This window comes from Lissotriton vulgaris, chromosome 2_2 (genome assembly GCF_964263255.1).
Source record: "Lissotriton vulgaris chromosome 2_2, aLisVul1.2, whole genome shotgun sequence".
NCBI lineage: Eukaryota > Metazoa > Chordata > Amphibia > Caudata > Salamandridae > Lissotriton > Lissotriton vulgaris.
This window is the reverse complement of record NC_141688.1, coordinates 40009964-40036516: the sequence shown is the minus strand read 5'-3', so window position 1 is coordinate 40036516 and position 26553 is coordinate 40009964. Positions and strand designations below refer to the sequence as shown.

At 44.8% G+C, this 26553-nt stretch overlaps 1 protein-coding gene and 1 long non-coding RNA gene across 2 annotated transcripts in view; one reads left to right on the top strand and one right to left on the bottom strand.

Moving 5' to 3' along the window:
- Positions 1 to 26553, bottom strand: part of REC114 (REC114 meiotic recombination protein) — a 736723-nt gene that overhangs the window by 149302 nt on the left and 560868 nt on the right. The gene's annotated exons all lie outside the window — the stretch shown is intronic.
- On the top strand, positions 12566 to 13440 carry LOC147728985 (uncharacterized). The gene is made up of 4 exons (XR_015309200.1): positions 12566 to 12631; positions 12714 to 12785; positions 12873 to 12937; positions 13288 to 13440. It is a non-coding gene; the product is annotated as an uncharacterized LOC147728985 (long non-coding RNA).

The window sequence follows — 26553 nt, the reverse complement described above, 5'->3', positions numbered from 1 at the left end:
GCCACCTTCCCAAGGCGTATCCAGTAGCGGCAGGTTGGGTGCATACGGTGTGGTAGCACTTGTGAGTTTTAGACTTCTCACATAGCACTTCCTCGCCACTGCGAGGAGCAGCTGGTCAGGGCCGCGGGTCTTGGTTAGGGGATGAAATAACGCATGTATCTGTGGGGCCGTCATAACTGTGTCGTCCGAGGCGGTATGCTCCAAATTTTTCCCGCTCAGCCAGTAAGTGACCCATTGCAACTGCGCTGCCAGGTAATATAGTTCGTGGTTAGGAACCAACAACCCCACACTCTCCGTTGCTGCATATAGAGTCTTCAACGCAACTCTGGGGCGCCCTGTGTTCCAGATCAGTCGTCTGGTTAATGTTTCCAGCTCACGGAAGGTGCGAGCAGGAACATATATCGGCAGATTTGCATAGAAATACAGCAACCTAGGCAGGGCGATCATTTTTGCCAGTGTAATGCGACTGGGTACCGTCAATGGGAGAGAGTTCCAAAAGGACACCTGTGCCGTAAGTGACGAAATTGTTCTCGTGAGGTTACCTTCCAACAGATCAGCGGGTTCACGATAAACCTGAATCCCCAGATATTGGAAAACGGTCGGATACCAAAGGAGTCGCACATCTATTACAGTAATGTCGTGTTCTGGGGTGTCCGCAGCGAAAGAGTACACACCCGACTTCGCCCAATTAACTCGAAGTCCTGACACATCCTCAAAAGTGCTAAATATGTTAGTGAGCTCGCAAAGAAAGCGGGTCAGGTCTTTCACGTAGATCAGTAAGTCGTCAGCATACAATGATACTGAGTGTACCCCGTCAGCTAAGGGGATCCCCCAATCTGCACCAGAGGCACTCAACTGCACCGCCAAGGGCTCCATCATAAGTGCAAAAATCAGAGGGGGGAGGGGGCATCCCTGTCTGGTACCCCTTCGAACACGGACTGGGTCAGAGAAAAGTCTGCCTGTGCGTACACGCACCACTGGGCCAGAGTAAATGCGTTCCACCATCCGGATGTAGGCTGTACCCAAATCAAATTTTTCCAGTACTTGCATGAGGTAGGGCCATTTCACTGAATTATGATCCACACCCCCATGTTATCAATGCCTAACGCCTGGTCAGAGCAGGCGTTGGGAGACCTGCGATAAACGAGTTTATCGCAGGTCTTTTCCTCCCAACGACTGCCTTGGTAATAGTGTTCCCACCTCCAACCACATTTTTCATGTGGTTGGACGTTGGAACGCCCACTTTGCATGTCATTAGCGATGACATGCAAAGTGGGCTTGGGCCAGGCTTTAAAATGCCCTTGTTAATAGGGCTCTAGCAGTATCGCCGCTTTCTCGGCACATTTCGCCGATAAAATGGCAATACTTGCCCTTGGTAATATGCCCCTTACTTCCCTTCCTCTGAAAGTGTAATTTCCTCTGAATATTTCAAACCACGCCTTCGGTGACTGCTCTTCAATGTCTGAAGAGCACAATAATTCAAAGGTCCTGGAAAAATAGCTTGAATAGTTGAAGACAACAACCCTACAAAGCTTGCTATCATTCTCAAAGAGATCACCTCCAACAACAAAATCCTTCGAATTTCCTTCCTTATCGTCTTTATTTTGTCCATAGGCAATCTCAATTGTCCCTGAGTGGTGTTTATCAAAAACCCCAAAAACGCAGTCTCTTGACTCGGAATCAAACAGGACTTTTCCCTGTTTACTAAAAAACCAAGACTCTCAAAAAGATCTATTCCCAATCTCGTATGGTCTTCCACTCTTAATTTCTCTTGATCCATAATTAAAATATCGTCCAGATAGATGATTACACAGATTCCTCTCTCTCAAAAAGGCAACAACTGGACGGAGCATTTTGGTGAAACACCACGGGCAGAGGATAACCCGACAGGGAGACAGACAAACTTCCACAACCTTCCTCCCCATCTGAACCTTAGAAACCTCTGGTGTTCTTTGCAAATTGAGTTAGTTAAATCAGCATCTTTCAAGTCCAGATGAGTCATCCAGTCACCTAACTGTAACACGTCTCTCAGCATATGCATTCCCTCCATCTTGAAATGGTGGTATTCCACCTTATCGTTTAACTTCCTCAGATTTATGACAGGTCTCATACCTTTTTCTTTCTTTTCTACCAGAAAGATATTGCTCACAAAACCCACATTCGCACCCAACTCTTCCACAATCGCACCTTTGGCTAGTAGCTCTTTTACCTCTGTATCCACTAGTTTTGTTAACTTTGAATCGAACCTTATCATAATCTGGTATTTTTGTTGGAACGGTTCCTCTATGAAATCTATGTGATACCCCATAACTGTCTGAAAAACCCACAGGTCCATTGTAATCGCACATCAATTGTGATAAAATTGAGCAAGTCTGCCGCCCAACTTTTATACGGATAACAGAAGGGTCTTGATTTACCTGTGCCTCTTGACTTCCTATTTCCTCTCGTGTTGCCCCTCTATCGTTGAGAGTAAACATTTCTGGGTTGATAGCCACTCTGCGTCTGGTATTGATAGCCTCTAAACCCTCTTGAAAAAGAGGACTTTGTGATTCCTTGACTTTGGCCGGGGAAACAACCTCTTTTTCGCCCGGCCCACCAAAAACAAGAGGGTCAAAGACCCTCTTAATTTCTCTCTGTGACTTCTACAGTGAGCTACAAGCCCCAACATATTTGGACATTTCTTTTATTAATTTCTCACCAAACAGCCTCCCATTGGCCTCCAAGCCACTTTTGGTATTGGCCAGTTCAGCCGAGAGTGCTGTGTTTGCATTGCGAAGCAAACAAATTACTCTTTGAATTCAAGATCCTTCTTTCCCACATAGGCCTCCTTAGTTTAGGAGTCCTTACTTTACTACTCCTAAACTAAGAAAAATCCTAACTTTAAGACTTTAAGACTTTCGGTATTCACAGTAGGCATTTAGGAGTCCTAAAGTTAGGACTCCTAACTTTACTACTCCTAAACTGAGAAAAATCCTACGTTTAAGACTTTCGGTATTCACAGAAGGCATTTATGAGTTTTAAAGTTAGGACTCCTAACTTCTGTGAATACCGAAATGAGTAAGTGCCTTCTGTGAATACCAAAATGGTAGTAAGTTTAGGATTTTGTCTTAAGTTAGTTTTGTGAATCTGGTCCACACCTTTTTATGAAAGTGGATTTTGTACTGTGTCTTTAGAAGCCACTCTTTCAGAAGTAGCTGGATCTTTGTGCTCTAACATTTCTGTGTGTCTCTGTCTGGTTGTGGATTGTCTGTCTGGATTTGAAAGCGATAGGATCTGGGGAGTGTATTGACCCAGGGGAGGAGGTGAGACAGCAACAGGCTGATCTGCATGTGGATTGTAGGGGGAGGAGTAGCCCCTTGAGGTGAAGATGCCTGGGTTGCGGCTATAAAACAGTTGTCCCATCTCCTGCTGGGTGATTGAGAATCCAGACCCCCACTAACCAAAGGAAGAAGGTGTCACTGGCAGGGAGGAACGCAGAAATGGTTTGAACAGGGGTCAGGGCCCCCTGAACACAAATACTTCAAAGCCATTGAGAGGTATAACTATGAGAGCTGAAACCCCTAAACTTTGGCGAATGGTTTGATCAAGATTGAACAAGACTGGAGCTACTTCGTGGTCAAGAGGAACCTTTGCCAAGAAAGAAACAACTGAAGAATCTGAAGGAAAGGACTGACCCTTGCTGTGTGTTCTGGGGCTGGCCTGCAGTTTGCTGTTTTAACCAAGGAATGGCTAAAGGGACTTTGCTGTGTGCTGTGTCCCCCTGCTTGAAAGGACTTTGCTATGCTGTGTCCTGAAGTAACATATCCCCAAGGGCCTGAGGTGAGCTGGCTCCCTGTTGCGGGAACACAGAAACAGAAATGTTTTCAGGAGATTCTCAGCGACGCTGTGTGTGTATGCTTTTTGCAGCCTGAGACCCTGTGATTGTGGACACCTGGAGTCCAAGCGAGGATTAGCGATGCTGTGTGAGTGTGCTTTTTGCAGTCTGAACCCTTGGTGAGGATTTTCAAGTTATCGTGTGCACCGGAATCCAAATGAGTCTCATCAACACTGTGTGCGGGTGCTTTGTGAAGCATGAGACCTTCGTGAGGATTGCCTTCTTATCGTGCACACCTGGAATCCAAGTGCGTCTCGGCGACGTTGTGTAGGTGTTCTTGGTGCAGCCGGAGACCTTCATGAGGATTGCCTTGTTAAAGTGCAACCAGAGTTAAAGTGAGTCTCAGCGATGCTGTGCACGTGTTCTTTGTGCATCCTGAGACCTTTATGAGGAGTGCCCAGTGATCATGCACCCGAAGCTCAAAGGAGTTTGAACTACGCTGTGTGTGTGTGCCCTGTGGCAGCCTGAGATCTTCATAGCAGTAGTGGCCTGGACCGGCAGCCCCGGAGGAGCTGAGCCGCCGGCCCGAGCCCGCCGTTGCCAAATCACAAAGATTGCATGGAGGCCCAAGTCGATGGAGGAGGAGAAGAGATTGAGGTTACACTCCCCAGGTAAGGTGTGTCAACTCCTGGGGCAGAGTGCGGGCTCGGAGGGAGACGCTCTCGTCCTCTCGCTCATTCTGGCAGTTGGAGTCTCTGCTTCGGCTCGTATCGCGGCCTGTACTTGCCAAGAAAGAGGCGGTACAGGGGCCGTAGTGCAGAGCTGCACTTTTTGTTACACCATACCCGTGTTGGGGGCAACCGTTGACAGAGGCTACCTGTGAGTAAGCACGAGAGGGGCGGAGAGACCGCCTAAGGCATTGTGATCAGTGCCGGAGTGTATTATGCATTACTCTATTTCTGCATAACAGAGTACCTGATTGTCGTATTACACATTGCATCATTCATGCATAACGAACTACCTGATGAGTTTATTAAGCATTGCATTATTCCTGCATAATGAACTTACATGATTAATGTATTACACATTGCCTTATTTCTGCATAACTACGTACCGGATTGTTGCGTTACGCATTGCATTATTCTTACATTGCAAAGTCCCTGATTGCTGCATTACATCTTTCATTACTTTTCCATTGCAGAGTGTCTGATTCTAGCATTACGAACAGCATAACATGGTATTAGGACTACAGTGGAATGTTTAGAAGTGCTCATTATTATCACCAGAACTTACAAGGCCTGGCTGGCCTAACCACCAGCCAGGAGAAATATTACACATACACATATGGTGGATTTATATTGTGTGGTCTTAACGTATACCTTTTTATATAACATTTATACTTGTTTTTATAAAGCTTGTGTGGAGTCTATTTGTGGTGTCATCATTGGGTTGCTGTGAGGGTGGTTGCAAATACTTTACACCTTTGCCTTGAAGATAAGCCTAGCTGCTCATGCCAAGCTACCAAGGGGGTGAGCGGGGGCTATCTCAGAAGGTGTCCTTCCTTTCCCTGATGTGGAAACGCGGGTCCCAATTTGGCCTAAGGTACCTACCTCAGCCATCCAGAGATCCCCGGTCTAACAGTCACCTACTATTACTGAGCCTCACACTCGCAAAGCAAGACATTGCGAAAAAATGGAAAGACACCTCCCTGCCCTCCCTTGGGGTTTGAAAAAAGAGCCTGGATTGCTGTATGGGGCTGGAAATACCTATATTTGCTGCTCGGGGCTGCCCTCGGAAACATCCGAAGATATGGAAGAGATGAGCAGACTTCCGGGGGAATTACTTAGAGCCTATTCCTGATCCAACAACAGATTGATTTGAACATAGTTGCTATGTGGTGAGATTTACAGATTGTGGTAATGTGGACCCTGCAGTTATGGATGGACCTTCAATGCTTCATACTTTTTTGTGGATTAATGACAATTCTGTTAATTGTTATTGTAACAAGTTGTTATGCACATGATCCTCCCTTTTATAGGTTGATACAAAATGTTGACATCAATATTTGTATTATGTACTCATCACCGCTTTAGTGTAATGCCCTGTCAGGCGTCTTTTGGCTGTTGACAATAAAATTTTGTTGTGAAAAAAAAAAGTCAGGAAAGAGACCTTGCAAAAGACGGATTGGGAAATTGTTGCATTGAGCAAAAACAGTGAATGTTTTTGGGATATATTCAAAAGATTGAAATCCAGAAGCTCTCCTGAGCCCCTTGTTAATGTAACATCCTGGGCACCGACTGGGCAGCACATTTCTCCTCCATTTGTCATATTGAACAAAATATCGAGAGTTGACCAACTCTCTATCTCTTAGGTTGCTCAACTCATCCCCAGAAGTAGTGAACCTAGCAGTAGTAGAGCAGGACATACGTCAGATTACTGGAGGCACGGCGTTAGGGCCAGATTGGACCCCAATTGATCTTATTAGGTGCAATGTTACACTCTGGGGCCCCTTGATCACTAACGTTTTTAACCGTTCCTTAAATACACATATTCCACGCTCATGGAAATTTTCCACCAACGTGCCCATCTTTAAAAAAGGCGATCATATGTCACTAAAGTGTTAGAGGCCTATTTCCTTGTTAGATAGTTCAGTAAAGATCATTGGCAGAGTGATATAAAATCGCCTAAATTTGAGTCTCATCATCAACAAATACATTATTGCCCGGTGCTGCACTCTGTACCTAGCCTTTATGAACCTCTTGACAGCTTTGATTCCGTCAACAGAACCAAGCTGTGGCTGAGGCTCCTGGACATGGTAGTCAACACATCCCTGGTGAATGTCTTGCAAAATGTAGACTCTGACTCGGCAGCCAAGGTTGAGGTGAGTTTGAACAGAGAAATGTCCACGGATGTCTGTTGAAGCATGGAGTACGCCAAAGTAGCATTTTGGTCCACTGTTGTTTATACTATGTATTAATGACCTCTGTCCACACTTGACAATAACCATGGTAGACACGCCTTGAGTTGCTGTTACTCCGGTGCCAGCATTGCTCTATGCGAATGAAGCTGTTCCAAAGGCCCGAACACCGAACACCCTGTGGGCATTGGTGGACCATTTTGTCCATTTCATGGATAGTCTTGACTTAGGTGCCATTTATAGCAAGTCTCAGATTATGGCCTGTGTTCCAGGTAGGATTGCCACCAGCAGGCTTGTTATCAAGGTTCAGTCATGCACAGCATCAATAACGTTAGCTCCCTGGAAGCTATTTCCAATACTCCTGGCAGCCTCAGATGAACATTTCATGATCAAGTTGAGTAGGTCAGCTGGGACAATTTTCAATCTGCCATGCACGAAGGGAAGGGGAACCATATGGCCACTGATAAAAAGTATATAACGCACAGTGTGTCCCAGGTGCCAGATAGGTTGGGGGTTTGGGATGCCACAAGAGTGCTATTCTCCATCTAGAGGAAAATCGTATATGCCGGAGGCATTTACACTTGCCACCCACAGTCTCCTGTCATATTATGCACCTGGAGCTAAACTAGCTATACATAGTCTACAGTGTTCAGTTAGCCCCACTATTATTGTGGGTCAGTGTGTGGGCTAATCCGCACACTCAACTCTGTAGGGACATCATCTTGGACTATTTCAATGTGGATACAGGGAGCACCATTCCCTGGCTGAATTACATCTCATGCGCATTTCTGAAGCTGAGGTTGGCTTCTCTTCTTTTGACCCCAAAATGTTTTTATAAAAGATGAGAAATCATTTGTCAAGAGCCACTTTCGGGATTTTCGTTTAAACCACAAGGTTGCAAACGGACTTAACAAAAAAACACAGTATTGTTTTTTTTCAGACACTTCCTAGGGCTGAACCTGGTTTTTATTTGATACTTTGCCTCACACTATGGGAGAGGTTTCTCCTTTTCGGTTTTTAGGGATAGTATGGTTTGGATGCAGAGGAGCACAGGTACACAACTGATATGTTGGGGGGACATATTTTAACTTGTTCCTGCAATGGGGGTTCTGAACAATCACTATTCCACTATATGTTTTCTGCAACATTTTTAGATACCATTGCAGACTTTTGGATTAACCCGTTTTAAAATCATTGGGCCATTGCATTTGCAGAGATGCGTTGTTCCATTTGCAACTATAAAATACATCTCATATTTGCTTCAGGTTATGCTCTTTTCTAAAAGATGTAGTTAGATCTAGGAAAATCATGGAAGGCCCGCTCTGTTGAAACAATATTTATCTGTTTGTTGCTATTTAAATTCTGTATTTTACGCTTTAATCATGTTCATAACATGTTTTGCCTACTTTTTTTGACGCCTTGCACTATATACAATTGTCGTTTAAAGCCAGATTAGTTTGTGTCTTTTATGGCCAAAATAGCTGAAAAAATAGTAATTGAATTTAAAATTTGCATCGAGTAAATCCTCATAAATGGGATCGAGTGGAAACTTGGTTCACTACCTACCTATCCAACCGACTTTCAGGGATTGGACATAAATAAAATCTTTCTAGTTTCCTTTTCAATTTCCCAGAGAAAAATGATTCCTTAGGTGCTACCCTGTACTTTAATATGTATGTGAAAGGTGTCAGGTGTCTCCTTAAGAGTTTCCCAGTTAGGAGAAAATAGTAATAAGGACAAAAAACACCCATGGCAATCTTGATGGTTCAAGATTGCAACTGAGAGGCAAGCCTAAGTTGGATAAAAAGGTACCAAATCCACCCAGAATCAGGGTTGAGAAAGTGCAAAGCACAAGTCTTCCTGAATTCCTGAAGACCAAAATTCAGGTGGAGAAAATGCAGAAAACAGGGAACAAAAATGTATAGCAAATGCGTGATGAGCAAGACAAACAAAATCAGGAAATTAATGTTTTACGAACCATCCTTCTCAAGCCCAAACCTGCCCAGGAAATGATATAATAAGGACACGTGTAAAGGCCATCTTGGTTTGGGATTTTCAGACAGTAAACAAAGTGGACACAACAGTGGAGACACTGACACCTGCAACATGGAGTGATGCAAAACTTCCAACTGCACAACGAGTGCCCGAGAAGCACTGCCTTCGTTTCGCACATGGTGTGGGCCCAATTACATGCTTTTGCCTGTGAATCCGATTTTGAATATAGCTCCGAGATGTAACAAGGACACTAGTTTGCTCACATGAGCAGCTCCTGTCCCCTAAGGATCCCTATCACCTGCACCGTCCCCCAAGGTTCCATCTTCTCCCCATGGAGATCTTTAGAGCTCTACTCACAGAGAGCAGCATCATCCGTATTCGAATGCTCAAACACTGCCTGTGCATCATCGAGACTTGGATCCTCAGCACCTATTTGAAACTCAACTCCATCAAGACAGAATACCTGTTATTTGGCAACAACAAGTAGCAACATCTAGAGCAAACCTGGTTTAATGTCATGAACTTGTCAGTTTCGAGCCCCATCTTCCCAGAAAGTCAGCTGGATTCACCCTCAACACTAAACTCACCTTCAAGGAATATATTGCCAACAAAAGAAATACGGCCTGGAACCAGCACTCATTTCTAGAAACTGACTTTGGGACTGCTGCCTAAGCCCTCTTACTATCATTTCTGGGCGGTGGCAAAGGTCTGCTATATGGCCTTCTAGACTCAAAGCTGGCCCTCCGTAAGAGCAGCCTATGTTCCACAGCACATCCCATTAACGGCTTGAAGAAAGATGATCACATCATTCCCATCCTCATAGTATTCTATAGGCTTCTCTTGCCAGGCAATTCCATCTTCAAAGCCAGATGGATTACACAGAAAGCCATCACAACCAGCATCCCCAATAATCTGGCTGATAAGCTCTCCGTAGTAAGTGGCTCTCCACTCCTTCGCAGCCAGGACACCATTACAGTAGAGGCAAAGAAGTGGAAAAGTGGAGAAAAAGAAGAAAAAACAAAAGCTATTGGATTTCTCCAAATATACAGCCAGACTGTGAATAATCACCTTGGTAACCCCCACACTGTTCCAAGTCTGCTTCAATCTAGAAAAGAGTTGTAGAATCACTCTTTTACGAATACCATACCACACCACACCACTTTGCAGGAACAGTACACTTCTGCTCCCACACCTCAGCTCAGTGGCGTAAAGAAACTTGAGGGGGCCCCCCTGCAGGGTACGTGGAGGGGCCCCCTCTGGAATCAATCTGGAGCTCTCCGGACGAAGTGCGGTGCTGAGGAGGCCCCCTGGAGCTCCCCCCCCCGCACTGCGGAGGCTGCGGGAGCCTGTGCTACGCCCCTGGTAAGAACAATGACTACCCGGCCTTGTATTTACAACTGGTTGCGCACCAGTGGCCACACGTGCCATGCAAAACACAAACGCTGCAGCCAACATAAAGGTGATGTAACATTGTACCGCAGTGAAAAGGCTATTGGTGAGCATTTTGTGTGATTTTAAGAAAATTACATCACACAATACCATTTAAGCCTGTGGTATGGTGCATTTATGTGCAAAAATATCTTATGGAAGTTGATCAGTATTATCATTTTATTAAGCGACACAGCATCCATTTGACTTAGTCTTGGGCTAGACGTTTTGCCTGTTCTTCATTTTTTATTTCAAGAAATTATTAAACGTATATAAGGTACTACGTGTTAAAGTATTAAATTATAGATAGCAGTAAAAAAAAAAACTATATATATATATATATATATATATATATATATATATATATATATATATATATATATATATATATATTAAATACAGGACTCATAGGCAGAACTTAGTTAAACAGAATGTGTTTGTACAGTATTCCTGGGGGTTATTTTTATATATTCTGCTAGGGTCATCATATTAAGCTGGGATACATTGCATAGTCAGGTTTGTTTTTTCCTCGTGAAAGTTGATAAACGCTACTGCTTTCGTCATGGGAGCACCATGCAAAACTATAGTAAATCTGGGGCTACAAGTTTTAAGTATCCTTCATGTTTAACTGTTTTATTAATGTGTGACAATTTCGAACATGCTTCACTATGCAAAATATTAAATCTGAGAGGACAGTGTCATTCACAGCACCTCACATGAGTTAGGACTCGACTGCTCAGCAACAGCTGTGACTTACATATAAGTGGATATAACTGTACTCCAGGAGTCCAGGATAAGTAGGGGAGCAATGCCTTTTCACCTCTCAGACTGCAAGGTGCTCCCTACTACCAACAGGACATGAAGAAACAGCCTGACAGTTTGGGGATTAACTACTGTCTTCAATGCAGGTGTAGGATAGTGATTGAGTGCTGTGTTATAGTGCAGGTGTAGGAGGATAGTGATTGATTGTTGTACGATAGAGCTGGTGTAGGATAGGGATTGACTGATGTACTATAGTGCAGGTGCTGGATAGTGATTGACTGCTATACTATAGTGCAGGTGGAGGATAGTGATTGACTGCTGTGTTATAGTGCAGATGTAAGAGGATAGTGATTGCTTGTACGATACAGCTGGTGTAGGATAGGGATTGACTGCTGTACTATAGTGCAGGTCTAGGATATGAATTGACTGTTGTATATATAGTGCAAGTGTAGGATGGTGATAGATTGTTGTAATATAGTGCAGGTGTAAGATAGTGATTAACTGCTGTACTACAGTGCAGGTGTAGGGTCGTGATTGACAGCTGTGTTGTAGTGCTGGTGTAGGATAGGGGTTGATAGCATTATAAAACAGGTGTAGGAAAGGGACTGACAGTTCGACTATAGTGCAGGTGTAGGGAAGGAGTTTTGTACAGTGTGCCAAACACAAAACATTAGTTTATGAATACAGGATTGAAAAGTGACGCAACACACCCTTTGGAATGAATATTGCACCGTTGTGTGTTACATCTACCACATAACACTGTATCATGAATTGTCAAATCCACAGCATCACCTGCCCGTGGGAGCTGTTCCAGGCCGCCTGTAGGGATGCAGTGGGCCTTAGACGAAGGTATTCAGTCGTCTAAGCCCCTGGTGCTATGCAGTGGCCCTGGGACCGATCTATAGGGCACAAGTGACCCTACACTCCTCTCCTGCTCCTACCCTCCACTTCCTCCCCCTTGACTTGCAATATCATAGATAACATCCTAGATCTACTCTGTCGTTGATCCCTTTTGGATCCTGTGAGTCTAGTTTTCTTATCCAAAATATTTCTCTTTGGAGTAATTTTTTAGTGAGGTCCTTACCAGGGGTGGGTTTAACTACCTCGAGCACCTGGAACTTGAGCTGTGCTATTGTGTGCCTATTTTTGGTCCAGTGTATTGCTAAACTGCTGTTGGGGTTGTTATTGCGAATGGTGCTTTTATGCTCTGATATGCGTATTTTAATTTTACGTTCAGTTTTTCCTATGTATAGGAGCCCGCAGGGTCATTTTATAGCATAAATCAGATCTAGGATGTTATCTATGATATTGCACCCTACGTCGCCTGCGTGCGACTTGTGTTCAGTACCTACCATATAAACAAATGTAAACACATGAGAAAACGCATATAATGAGATGTATTTATATGTATGTTTCCTTTGTTTGGAATATTAGTTTTATGTACATGCCAGGCATCACTTAACTTATACCCCTCTTTTTCCTTCCGTTTATTTTTTCGTCTTTTCCCTCTCCTACCCCTGTTTTCCTATGTCCTCCGCTCTTTACGAATGGCCGCCACCTTCATTCACATTGCCCCAGAAGATTAGAAGCAGTCCGTTCTTCAGTACTAGTATTTTAAAGCTTGTTAGACGCATGCGCGACAACCAGTGACTGGGATCGCAGTTACTCCGGCATCCCACCGCGAAGTCTCACGGAGTTCTTTAATCCTGCGCAAGGTGAGCCACTCCCTCTGACAGCCGGTTTAGTTTACTTTTCGCTTACGAGCAACTAATGAACCCCGCTCGTTTAACTTTTCAGCTTGAGGATCTATCTTACTTGAACCAACAAGACGATTACCGCTACAGGATAGACTCCCGAGAATACGTCTAGGTATGACGATTTCAACTATTTACCACCGTAGACTCTGGTATTCGTATGACTTGCGATGTTTAAACAGTACCCTCCGCATTTTTTTAGAACTGGTTTCAGTCTTTTGAACGCGCCCTGCGAACCACCCCTAACCTACCAAGCATAAAGTGAAGGTTAGTGATATAATAAGAGGGCCACTCTTACCACCTGGTGTGGAATACTGGTTACACATCCGTTCATTCATTTTTTTGAATCCCTTCCAAAGTATGATTTACCTTCCATCACTCCCGTTTTTCTTTCAGTCACTCTTAAAAGCACTTTTCCAGACTCTCTTCTTTCACCTTTTTTCACCATTTCTCAACAGTATACTTTTCACTTTATCTCTAATCCCCCTCATTGATATAATGGCATGCTTTCAAACTATAGTATATAGGAATTATGAATGCTAAAGTATATTTGACTGTGTATCCCTCACGCTTAAGAAATGTATCAAATAGAGTGTATTTTTTTCTGATTTTTACAGACACAGCCCCTGAGGAAGGGCCAAGGGGCCCGAAATGCATTGGGCGTCGCTAAGAAATGTAAAAAATGCTTATGTATGAATTTTGAACGTGAAACTATTACCCAATGAGATCCTCAATTAGTTAAATCCTATGATTTTTCTTTGAAAAGAATTAAGTAAAATGGTTAAGAACCAACTCATTTTTGAATTGATTATGTTGACTTAATAACGGCATGGTATGCAATATTGGCTCAGAATTATGTTTATCGATTAAGTAGTAGCATTCCAGCAGGAAGTGCAACAGTGCGCATTAGGACAAGCGGTTGCGCTTGTATTATTACTTGTTAATGAATTGCACGACATGGACATTGTGCTATCCTATGCAGCACGCATTTAGTAACAGAATAAATTTAAGTTTAAATATATTTAAAAAGCAGGTGTGCCCAGCCCCTATTTCAATTAGCCTAACTATCCATGCCATGCACACAATCTCCTCGTGCTCCAGTCCGAGTGCATCGTTTTCCATGTGCTCCAGGCTCCTGTGCCAGCACTCAGGGCCTCTCTCTCTGACACAATCCGGCCCAATAGCTAAGATGAGAGAGGGCCCAACAACTTCAAAAACAGTTTAATCATGGATGATGGTTGACCCGTGACCATGACTAGCACCCACTGTCTCAGACTGCAGGTGAGGCAGCTGCTCATCGAGTGCTGCTATTGAAAATAATTTGTTATTACTATAAACCCAGTCAGTGACACACAAGTGGCAGTGCCTGGTAACTAATACTTACATCAACTTTCGCAGCACTGCAGGCAGCGTGGCTCTTCTTGCGTTGGCGACTCTGCAAGGCAGCAGCAGGCTCAGGCCGGGAGCCACCCCGATCGGCAATCGTTTCGGTTTGCCGCCGGATGTCTAGCAGTGTGCGGAAATCTACCCCGCCACCTGTTTCAAATATCCGGGACAAAACCGGACTTCTCCACAGCCCAAAACATGCAGTATTGGTATCTAAGGCTCCCCGCCCTACCAATAGCTGATACGGGGCGGCGGCGGGCAGAAATTGGAAGAAGGGAGGGTAGGCAAAAGCAAACAGAGTGTGGGAAAGGATTTCAGGGTTACAGCTCGACTCTTAGCACGGACTCCTAGAACCGCTTTGGAGCATGTCTTTAGTTGGAGGCCGCAATTAACGCTCTATAAAGTGCTTGTTTTGCAGCTGCTTGCACTTGGCACTTGCCGCCCTCGACGTGAAAGGACAGCCCCCACGGCGAGCAGCATGCTTGAGCCACGCCCTAATAAAGAAGGCGCCGCCTGCAAACCGGCCTGCCAGCTGCCTTCCTCAAACTCCCGCTTGGGCACTAGCTCATGACGTCACTATGTGACTCGGACCTGCGCGGCTCCGCGGCTGCAATGTCACAATTATAGGGCAGTGGGCACCATTTAATAAATGAAAAGGCCGTGGCGTACCGTGCGTGCGCCAGTTAATTTATGGGGAGGGGAGGCCCTGCACACCATTTTATTCATTAAGACTTGAGTTGCTTCTAGGCAACGCTGAGTGAGGGGGCCCCGGACGGGGCCCCCTGGAGCTCGAGACCCCCCCACAGCGCGGGGGCTGCGGGGGCCTTTGTTACGCCCCTGCTCAGACTATAGGCCTCTTTGTTCGATTTCCACAATTGGCGACCATGAAGGAACTTCGCAGACAGACATCCAACAGGTTTAAAGACTGTGGTCATGGAGGTGCGACTTTGGAACGACTGATTGTGGGGTGCTCTAGAATTAAGGAAACAGAGTTTCTCAAGCAGCTGCCAAATGAAGTCCACAAGAGGCCTCCTGACAACAGGATTTCCCCGGCAGAGGTCCCTGGACTGATCTTTTTGGATTAGGCCTTTTGTCTAACAGACCAGTGGCTGGAGATCATCAACAGATTGAAACAATTGGTGAGATTGTTCTGTTGCATTGATTGATATAATTGATTGATTGATATTATTGGTATTAATATAGACCGGTCTTTTTGGTATTGGCGTTGGTTGTCATTATCGACAGATATGGGTGGTAGCTGTACTAAGATGAAGAAATGCATTTCAAAGTGTTGTTGTATAAGTTCAGGGAATAGCTTAGACGAAGTAGTCCCCACTCCATTTGAAGATAGTTGCCAAGTTGGATTTTAATGGTAAAGAAAGGAGTGTCTGTGAATTTATACAACAAATTATGGATTAATTATACTGAGGAGAATGAGGAATTGCAGTTCCCTCAAAATGGAACTTTTGATCTTGCAAAATTGTAGTACTTACAAGAATGCTTGATGCAAAGAAAAGTATATCCTGCAATGTTGGAAGTTTTTAAAATTATGAGAGAAGTGTGCATGCACCTTAGCAATGAAGGAAAAAATAGAGAGAGAGAACAGAAAAAGCTAGACCAAGCTAAAGCATCTGAATGCGATCCTAGAAGAAAACATATACCAAATAAATAGCGAATTTCAAATGTAGATAGAGCAGTGTTTTGCATTACAGACAGTAAACGGGCCAAAATCAAGAAGACCCATTTTTCGTTGGTCCGTACCGCTCCAACTGTGCCCCAACACTCAATGGTCACCCCTTTTGCAGTGGTTATCAAGTAAATATAAGACACCCATGAGACATTCATTGCTAGAAAAGGGCACACCAATGAGTACACGTACACCATTAGATAAACAAGAAAAGGAAATAATTAGGGAAATGGTTTATGAATGAGTGCAAAAAGGGGTAGTAATGAAGTGAAATGCATGTAATACATTACACCCAATGCCTCCAAGTACAAAAACGTCCATGTATGGCACATCACCAAATTGAATTATTCAGAGAATTGGAGACACGAACGGGAAGTAGTGAAGCAATCCCACAGAATTACGACAATTTCTGGAGGAACAGTGATGGTTCCACTTTGTTTGAGCACAAAATATGAACACTGATTTGAGCAATATTATGCGTGGCACGCACATGCTTCCTGTCAACTTCTGGAAATTTCAGAATTAGACTATAGTATGGAGGAGGAAGATGTTTGTGCAGGGAAAATATTGCCAATGAGGGAAATACGTCCTTTGCACCCTCCGTCTGGACAAGTAAACTCTGTCCCACAGTTTGTTCATACTGCTTGGACAAAGACAGAATTAATGGCAATAAAAAAGGATCTCCCTGATCCTTGAAAAGACCCCAAGGAATTCTATGACAATTTGGAACAGGCCAATAATATTGCCCCCATAACACTCAAGGATATTGATATGTTGTTTGGCTATGTTGTACCTTGGGAAATATGGGTTGAGGTGAGACGGAATGATCCGGCACAACTGAACATAGTTTGGGCTAACTTACAACGAGCTGATAGAAATAGATTTGCAGGAAATCTGCCCCTGTAAATTATTTTACGGTTGCCTCAACTATTGATTAGGTGATTGCAATTGATTTTGCCTCATGAAAAAGTTGATTGGGGTAAATTAACGGAATGTAAACAAAAGGAGAGCGAGGAAGTAACAGATTTCTTTAGTAGACTTGAAGAAACGTTGAAGGCTCACTGGACAGGACCTTAGAACGGTAGCACGGCAATGCATATTTCCCATTCAGTTTGTTCATTTTTATTTTTAACATGTAAACAAGTCGACATTACAGTTTACCAGAGAGGAAATATACATCATATCAATTGCTGTTTTGGACACAAGTTACACAGGTAGTACATTGTTGATTACAATGGTTACGGTGTGGGCAGGCCATCCAGTACGGGAACAACAGGAGGGATAAAGATATTGCCTCAGTATGCATTCCATTTATTCCATATGGAGGATCACTTACTGGGGCATCCCCTCGAGACAAACGGTCTCCTCCCTGAACATGCACCAGTTCATGTCTGTCTTCCATGACCCAAATTTGGGTAGATCTCCCGCTCCCCATAATTGGGCAATGTTTCTTTTTGCTACCTTTAGCCCCAGTGTGACCCAGATCTTATCTTTACTGGTGAGGTCGGTGGGTTACCATACATTGAATAGGCATCTCCTAGCTTCTGGCTATATAGCGACCCGAGCGCCTCACTCATGCATTCATGTATCTTCAACCAGTAGGACTGTATAAGTACACATTCCCATATTATATGCATAAATGATCCCAATGGGCCACATTTTCCCCTACAATTGCCCTCATCTACTTTTCCCATTTTTACAAGAGTAGGACCGGAGATATATACCCTATGTAGGACCTTCAACTGAACTAGACGCAGCCTAGAAGAGATCGCCACCTCTCGCGGGACGCGATTGCCTCTTGCTAGTCTTCATCATCTAGCTCGAGCCCATCCCCCTCCCAGTGCTGCCTTAAAAGTGTCAGGGGGTCTGAGGTGTTGTTAATCAACTTCTTGTAAGTCAAGGATATGGCTCTGTCCAGCATATAGCCATTGAGTAACCTGTCCTCTAGTGTCGAGGAGTCCAGAAGGGAGGTACCTCTGGCCACATTCGATAGGAGTGCGTGTCTGATTTGTAGATATCGAAAATATTGTGTGTCAGGGAGTTCGTGGCTCTGGCATAGTGCGGAGAACGAGACCACCTCTCCCCCTCCCAGAGATCCCCGATTTTCGATATCCCAAGTAGGTCCCACTCATCAAAACCCTTGTGGTGCCCAGCTGTTCCGTATACCATAGAGGGGTGGCAACCATGAGCTTCCTATCCCATCCTAAGCGTTTGTAAGTGGTGTGCCAGATCTGCACTGAGTGCTTAGTAGGGCATGTTAAGGGGAATCTGTGTGTTCTGGAGTACAAGGCCCTGCTGTAAGCACCCCCCGGTAACAACCATGTATCCATTATATAAGCACGGTCATCATATTGGCAGTAGGTGCAGTGGTTAATCGCCACCAGATGTGCAGCCCAATAGTATCTTTTAATGTCAGGCAATGCAATACTCCCATCATTCCAACCCAGGCAATACGGGGTCTCCCATCCCAAAGTAGGCTTCGCTGCAGGCTCTCTGCCTCCCGGGAGTATTTCGCTGAGACATGGACTAGAGCATTTTGTAATGCGTAGAGGAAAGGGACATCATTTTAAAAAGAGCTGCCCTCCCTAGGAGCAGGAGCGTCCTCCGGATTGCTGCATTTCACCTAAGTCTCTGCAGTAGGGGAAGCAGGTTGTGCTCATTCCTGATTTTGGGTTCCGCAGCAATAAAGATTCCCAGATACGGGAATCCTGCCTCCACCATCTATATAGGGCAGTCCCGGGGCGGGGAGGGGGGTCTCCTTTGAGAACTTACATCAGGGATTCACTCCAATTGATCTTATGCCCGAAATACCTGCCAAAGATGTTGAGAGCTATGTGGAGGGATTTTTTTAGGGAGGCTAGATAAAGAAGGATATCATCTGCATAGAGGGAGATGCGGTCTTCCCACCCCGCCGCCCATCTGAGTCCCCTTATTTCTGGGCTCCAACGGATCCACACTGCCAATGGCTCCAGGGCAAGGGCAAAAAGGAGGGGCGACAGCGGACATCCCTGGTGGGTACCACGTCCCAGTTTGAAGACCTCTGATTTCTTGTTATTGACCACAACTTGGACTAGTGGTTCTGTGTAGAGGAGCTGGACCCATCCTATGAAGTCAGGTCCAAATCCCAGTTTAATTAACACCACAAAGAGATATTGCCACTCTATTTTGTCAAATGTCATTGTGGCATCAAGAGAGACCACTATCGCTGCCTCCTGAATCGTATCTAATCTGCCCAATACTCCATGCAGGCGTCTTATATTCAATGCAGTGTTGCGATGGGGCATGAAGCCCGATTGGTCAGGTTGCACTAATTTGCAAATCACTTGGGCCAAGCGATTCGCCAGTACTTTGGCTAAGATTTTGGGCTCTGAATTGAGCAGGGAGATAGGCCTATATGAGGACCATTTTGACTTCGGTTTACCCTCCTTACATATGGTTACCAATGTGGCCACTTGTTGGTCCTGTGGTAGCAACCCCACTTCCCGACTTTCCATGAACAGGGCCCGTAGATGCGGGGCGATCGCATCTGGTTTTGGTTTGTACAATTCGATCGGTAGGCCATTAGGGCCCATGGCCTTGCCAGAGCGAAGATCTCTGATTGCCGTTGCCGATTCATCAACGGTAAGGGCGTTGTCCAGTGTACCCCTTTGTTCCTCCGATAGAGTTGGCAGCTGTATATCTCTAAGGAGCTCCGTTAGAGACCTCCCAGAAAAGGGTGGAATTTGAACGGTATACTGAGCTATAGTAGTCTGAAAATTCAGGCATGATAGCTTGTGGATCTATAACTTTCAGCCCCCTGTCATCTACCAGCTCCAGAACTAGCCTGTTTGCCATTTCCTTCTTGTCTAGCCAGGCGAGCAGTTTCCCCGCTTTATCGCCTAGTCCATATATTCTACAAGATTGTTCGTCCCTATCTTTTTGGCTGTGACGTTGGTGATATTTTTATAATCCTCTCATTTGAGTCGCAGGATATGGAGGGCCTCTTGTGTAATATCCTCCTCCAGACGGAGAATTTCGTTTTCCACTTGTATCAGGTTTTTCACCTTTTCTTTTTGGTTCCCGGCAATCAGGGAGAGCGCCTGCCCCCTCACGACTGTCTTAAACGCTTCCCAAATAGTTTGGGGGGAGCGGACCGAGCCTATGTTATCTAGAAAATAGTTATCAATATCCTGTTTGAGTGCCCAACGGACCAAAGGATTACGAAAATACCAGGGGTTAATAGGTGCAACTCTCCCGACTTGCTTATCCCCCAGGGTCAGATGAGTCTAGATAGGAGAATGGTCCGATATGCCCCAGCCATGTCTCTAGTTTCTTGAATCTCGGTGATTTGGGTTGCTGGGACCAAGTGGCAATCGATACGGGAGAGACAGTTGTGAGTGCCAGAATAGAATAGAAGGTGTGTTGAATGGTGTCTGGGCGGTACTTTTGCAACACGTCAACAAGACCCATGGTGTCTAAAAAGTCTGAGAGCCATCTGAAGGAGGAACCCATGTCTCGCCGCGATGTCGGTCAAGGAGGCCCGATACCACTGAGTTAAAATCCACCCCACTACAAGGCGGCCCTCTGGGAGTGATAGCAACATGGAGCCCAAGTCTTTGGGTGAGGGACTCTGAAGACCAGGCGGGACATATACCCTCACTAGATTAAGAGTTAAACCCTCCCATTGCCCCGTGATCGCTGCATATCTGCCCATGTCATCCACTCGTGTTTGATATATGGAGAGCTGGAAGGAGTTTTTTTATCATAATGCCCACACCTCTGGAGCCAGTGGTGAACCCATAATGTGCCACAAGTCTATAGCCCCATCTATTTAATGCTTTACAGGAATTGCCCATCAAGTGTGAATCATGTAGGAGCATGACTTCAGGGGAATGTCATTTGATATGTTGTAGGACTATGCAGCGTTTCAATTTATCCCCCAGACCATTGACATTGGATGTATGACGTTACGACGCATACTTTAACAACGCATACCATTACAACGCAATTTTTACAACACAGGATCCTTTACAACGAATGCCTTTACAACGTATGACATTACATCGCAGATGCTATTACAACGCATGCCATTGCAACGTAAGTATAGGTAAGTATATAATTTTAAATAAAAATGTAATTAATAAATATTTAATTAATTTAATTAATTTAATTAACATTTTTTATTCATATATTTGTAAATATATATGTATATATTTTAAAAATAGTGTAGGTGTTTAAAAATAATATTTAAGTCCAGGGGGATGTAATAGTAGAGTAAGTGCTGGATAATGTAGGGGTAAAAATTACTATTCTAACTCCAGGGGGGTGTAATAGTAGGGTAAGTGCTGGATAGTGTAGGGGTAAAAATTACTATTCTAACTCCAGGGGGGTGTTATAGTAGGGTAAGTACTGGATAGTGTAGGGGTATAAATTTCTATTCTAACTCCAGGGGGGTGTAATAGTAGGGTAAGTGCCGGATAGTGTAGGGGTAAAAATTACTATTCTAACTCCAGGGGGGTGTAATAGTAGGGTAAGTGTTGGATAGTGTAGGGGTAAAAATTACTATTCTAACTCCAGGGGGGTGTAATAGTAGGGTAAGTGCTGGATAATGTAGGGGTAAAAATTACTATTCTTACTCGAGGGGGGTGTAATAGTAGGGTAAGTGCTGGATAGTGTAGGGGTAAAAATTACTATTCTAACTCCAGGGGGGTGTAATAGTAGGGTAAGTGCTGGAAAGTGTAGGGGTACAAATTTACTTATATTTTTTTATTTTTATAACTTTTTTTAATTAATATTAAAATTACTTAAATAATTTTATTTAATTTATTTATAGTACATTTTTAAAACATAATAATTTTTATTATTAATATTTATTAAATTATTAATATTTAATTAATTAAATACGTTTTTTAAATTGAATGAATGTTTTAATAAAATGATATACTTACCTATACTTACGTTGTAATGGCATGCGTTGTAATAGCATCTGCAATGTAATGTCATGCGTTGTAAAGGTATTCGTTGTAAAGGATTCTGCATTGTAGTAGTTGCATTGTAAAAGTAGTCCGTTGTAATAGTTGCGTTGTAACGGTTGTTTCCCTTGACATTCCAACTCAGGAGCCTAGCATTCCTGACTCAATTTGTGCCCATCATGATAAGTATAGGTTGTGTGTCCTTTCTCTTGTTTATAGTAAAGCTCAGTCGACATAATGAAAATTAACAGCAGCGCCTCCGCTCCCACCCAACTGCTACCCACCCTGCTACCCTGCACTCTGGGCCTGAAACTGCCCATTGAAAAAACTATGCAGAGTGTCTGTCACCCAAACAAGTAACTAATTGTAGTTTAAATTAGGGGTAAGAGGCTTCACCGGTGTGTTCCCACCCTGTATCGAGAAAGCTTTCCAGACTCCCAGTGTTGGTCCTTAGACTAACAAGCAATGCTAATACATACATGGAACATGTTGACAATTTACCTGTATCCAGCCGGGTCTTGTAAGCCCAACCCACCCTAGCAGATGCCCCTTTCCAGGGGCTGACAACTCACTCAATACCTATTACAATACAGCGACAAAGTGAGCCCTGAGTTAGGGCATGGTCCGTCATTCAGCAGGCATTATGGTCTCTGCTCCTCTCCAGCACTCGAGCCAGTCTGCAGCCTCCTCAGGATGGCCAAAAAAACAGGCTTTACCATTATCTTCCACCTGCAGGCGGACTGGAAATAACATTGCGTACTTGACGCCTTTATCACACAGTTTTTCTCTGTTTTGTAGGTCAAGGGTAAAGTCCAGAAAGGAGATTCCTGAGTTCTCGAAGCGGTGGGGCCCCCCTGGCATACTGAATGATGACATCTAGGTCGCGGAAATTTAACAATCTAGCCAGGATTGGCCGCGGAAGCACTCCCTGCTTCGGTCGTCCTCCAGGGACTCTGTGTGCCCGTTCGACCACAAAGAATTTAGACAGACCCTTAGGCTGGAGGTGGGTGAGAATGAGGTCCTCTACGAAAAGATCTGCTGCTTGCCCTTCCACTTTTTCTGGAACCCCAATAATGTGTATGTTGTTCCGGCGGGTGCGCCCTTCATAGTCATCCAGTTTATCCTCTGTGAATTTTCAGAAGGCCTGTAGGTCCCTGATGTCATGCTGTGGTTGTGAGGTGTCATCAACCAGGCTGTAGGTGGTGATCTCTAACTGCTTTGCTTTTTCCCAGATTTTTGTTAAGTCTGCCCTGATGAGCGTTACTTCCGTCGCTATTGCATCCGTTCTTTGTTCAAAGGATTGTCTGACCCCTGATATGGCATCCATTACGTCGTGAAGAGTAAGCTCAGGAGAGCCCCCCTCCGCACCATTCGTGGTTTTGACCATGTGTTGAGGTTCTGGAGGCATTTCTTTAGGGAGCGTGTATCCGTCCAATTTGTTTTGCTGCACCGTTTTATTGCCCCTGGCTCACGACATGGCTCACAGGGTTACATCAGCCTCCTTGGACTCTGGAGACGCTGAGGGTTCCAAGGCTATCTGCTCCCTGGTATAGCAGCGCCAATGGGGGTGGGGGTGGGTTAGTCAGGGGCCACCGAAATCCAAAGTGGTCCGTGGACACAGAGTGAAGTAGATTCAGTGTTGGGTCTAACTGTGTTAGCACAGGCGGCAGATCGGGGTGCTCATTTGCAGTCCCCCTTGGGTGGTTATCGAAATCTCCTCCAATAGGCCACAGCCGTCGCACCTACAGGTTTTAGGCAGCGCCTCTCCGATATTCCCGGGGGAAGTGGGTGGTGGTTACTTGGCCAGTGCGACGTGATCAGTGCCCTCTCTGTGCCTCCAGCCCCAAAGGACTGGTGTAGTACGAGTCCGCACTCCACCTTCGGGTACTGTGTCAATATTCAGCTTAGTCTGCTAGGGTGGGGCCGATCTCGGAACGATTCAAGGCCCGCACAGCTGCACCCAGACCTGGAAAGTGAGGGACCCCGCTACGGGAGATGAGCCGTCGATCCAACCCCCTCCGGGTTCAGGAGGGGAAACGGGCTGCCACAGCAAAGTCGATCCGCCGAGCTGTTCTCAGTGGCTCAGGCCGGGGCAGGTCACCGGGCCCACTCTGGTGTTCCCGTAAGTGCGTGTCCCCACCTTCGCAGTGACTGGCGATATCAGCTGAATCTCCACTCTCCCCCACCTTGTCAATTACAGCAACCAGGGCCTTCCCACTTCTTAGGACTGCAGCTCAGCTCACCTCCGTCACCGTTAGTCTCCAGGCCTCGGCCTTGCATAGCGGGTGACTCGATCAAGCACGTCGCCACCCCCTCACATCCAACGCCGCAGCCACCGGCTCTGGAGCTGAGGGAGGCCGCAGTCAGGGGCGATGATATCTTCGCCCGCCTTGGGCACAGGAAGCCCGTTGACAGCTCAGCAGAGGCAGCAGAAGTTCCGACGGTTGTCCCCCCACTCGGGAGCCGGATCTGTGGAGCGGATAGTCTGGAAAGAATCACAGGTCACCGGAGCTACTCTAGCCTGCGGCCATTTCGCTCCACTGCTAAAACTGTTACTAATTTATTGACTGAATTAGGAGACAGAGTAAAAACATATGAGAGTACATGGACTGCAAAGAGCCCTGCAGATTCATAACAATGGCTTGTTATTACGAGGATAAAAGAAATACTTATTTATTTATTTATTTATTTTTTACACTTATAGAGCGCACTGATACCAGTCGGCGTCCTGGCGCTGAAGTGATAATTCCAGAGAAGCGAGAATCTAGGTACTTATTGGGAGAAGAGCCATGTCTTTAGATCCTTCCTGAATGCCAGAAGATTTGTATTGAGTTTGAGGGAGAGAGGGAGGGAGTTCCACGCCATCGCAGCTCCCCTGACAAAACTCCTTCCACCCCAGCGTGCCCTCTTGATCCGAGTGGTTTTGACCAGTCCCAGACTGGCCGACCTCAGTTGTCTACCTGGTCTATACCACTGAAAAAGATCTTGAAGGAACACTGGGCCAAGGCCATGCAGTGCCTTAAAGACAATGCAGAGGGCCTTGAACCTAATTCGCTTCCGTACCGGAAGCCAGTGCAGTTTATCCAACTCCTTGGAGACTGAGGAAAACTTGGGCAATCCCCCAATCAAGCGGGCGGCCGCATTTTGTAAAACTTGAAGCTTGTACTGAAAAATACTGAAAAGGAGAAAACAGATAAGAACATGAACAAATTAAAAACAAAAGCGATGATGCAGCAGGCATATCCAGTATGAGGTAGTTGGTTGGGATGTGGAAGTAATGTGAGGGCAAGAGGAAGTAGTAGAGGGAGGGGCCGAGTGCAGGCAGCTCCACCGCCGCAGAGAACTGGGATAGGCTAAAATACCTTCTCTTCAAGGAGGAGGACTAGGGTGACGAACAGAATTAATGAGGGGCAGGGGCAGAAATAGAAGTCGAGGACAGACAAGAACAGAAAATGTAGGACACAGTGCAAGTGCTAATTGTTTTGATGACATAATTACGCTTTTCCCGCACAAGATGACTTGGATGATGATGATTGAATGGACCCAATAGGGAGGCCTGAGAAAGAGAGAGGGGCGAGAAACCCCTAGCTATAGACCAGTCTGGTCCAGATTTCAAGGTGACAGTTTTTGGTGAAGAGTATAAATCTATAATAGATACAGGCACTACTAATACCTCTATTTCCAACCGCTCGCTCCCTCATGGATCTCTCGGGAAAAGTAGATAAGTTGTGGGATTTTCTAAAAATTGTTGTGACAAGCCCCATATCAAAACCCCTTAATTTTACCATTGGTCATTTAACAGGCCAAATGCCATTTGTACTAACAGGCAAAAGCTCCTTAAATTTACTGGGATTAAAAGCGTTAAAATGATGTATGTCACCATGTATTGTTCACCAGATGGCCTATACCGACATGTTAAAAAGATGCACTAAATAAGAGCAATATGGTGAGAGGGAGATATGGCATGCCCCAAGAATTGTTGTCCATAGATCCAAAATGATTGGCCCCAAGACCAAATGACACTAGTTATATGCAAATAGATCCAGTCCATACACAGTGAACAATAATGCTGTGCTGCCTCGCATACCTCAATACAAGATATCAAAAGAAGGCGAACAATGATTAAAAAAGTATTAATACAAGCAAAGCGTTTGTAGTGATGCGTATACGTTGGCGCCTCCAGTCTTAAATGTATGTGTAAACCAAGACCAACCAGTGAACAATGTTACAGGTAAGAGGATAACCCAAAACCTCCAAAATTGACCGAAGTCCTTGATACAATTATACATGTAGCCTGTGCACACGTAATCTTCATTAACAGTGTTAATACTGCACGTATTTCATCAGCATAACAATAACATTGGTCGGATTGACGTTTTCTTTCCGTATGATTTATTTGTATTTCAGGTGCCCAGCCAACACGTGTTTCGTCAGGGTGTAACCCACGACTTCTTCAGGGCTATAAGATGTATAATGCTAACATGTTACAACATTGTACCATACAGTTATTGAATTAACAGACAGTGGCAGGCTGATGTGCTGTGACTCTAGTGTAAACTTCACCCTTACTGACAAATAGCTGCAAAACCCAGAACAGTGGGTGTACCAAAGGAAGCGATAGAATGCATCCCCAGTGATTATTTATGACGTCTAATATCAGGATCTCCGTGCTTGCATGATATGTATAAACAAATGACATTGCACTATCTATCAATCCTCATATTTCAACATATTTACAGTACAATAGTTCTATTTTGTATCGTCAATGCCTAACAGGAATCATCATGCTTCTGCGTTGCAAGTGCTGAAGGTGGAGGGGACACATTCCCCAGAAAAGACCTAAGGGAAGAGAAAATAGA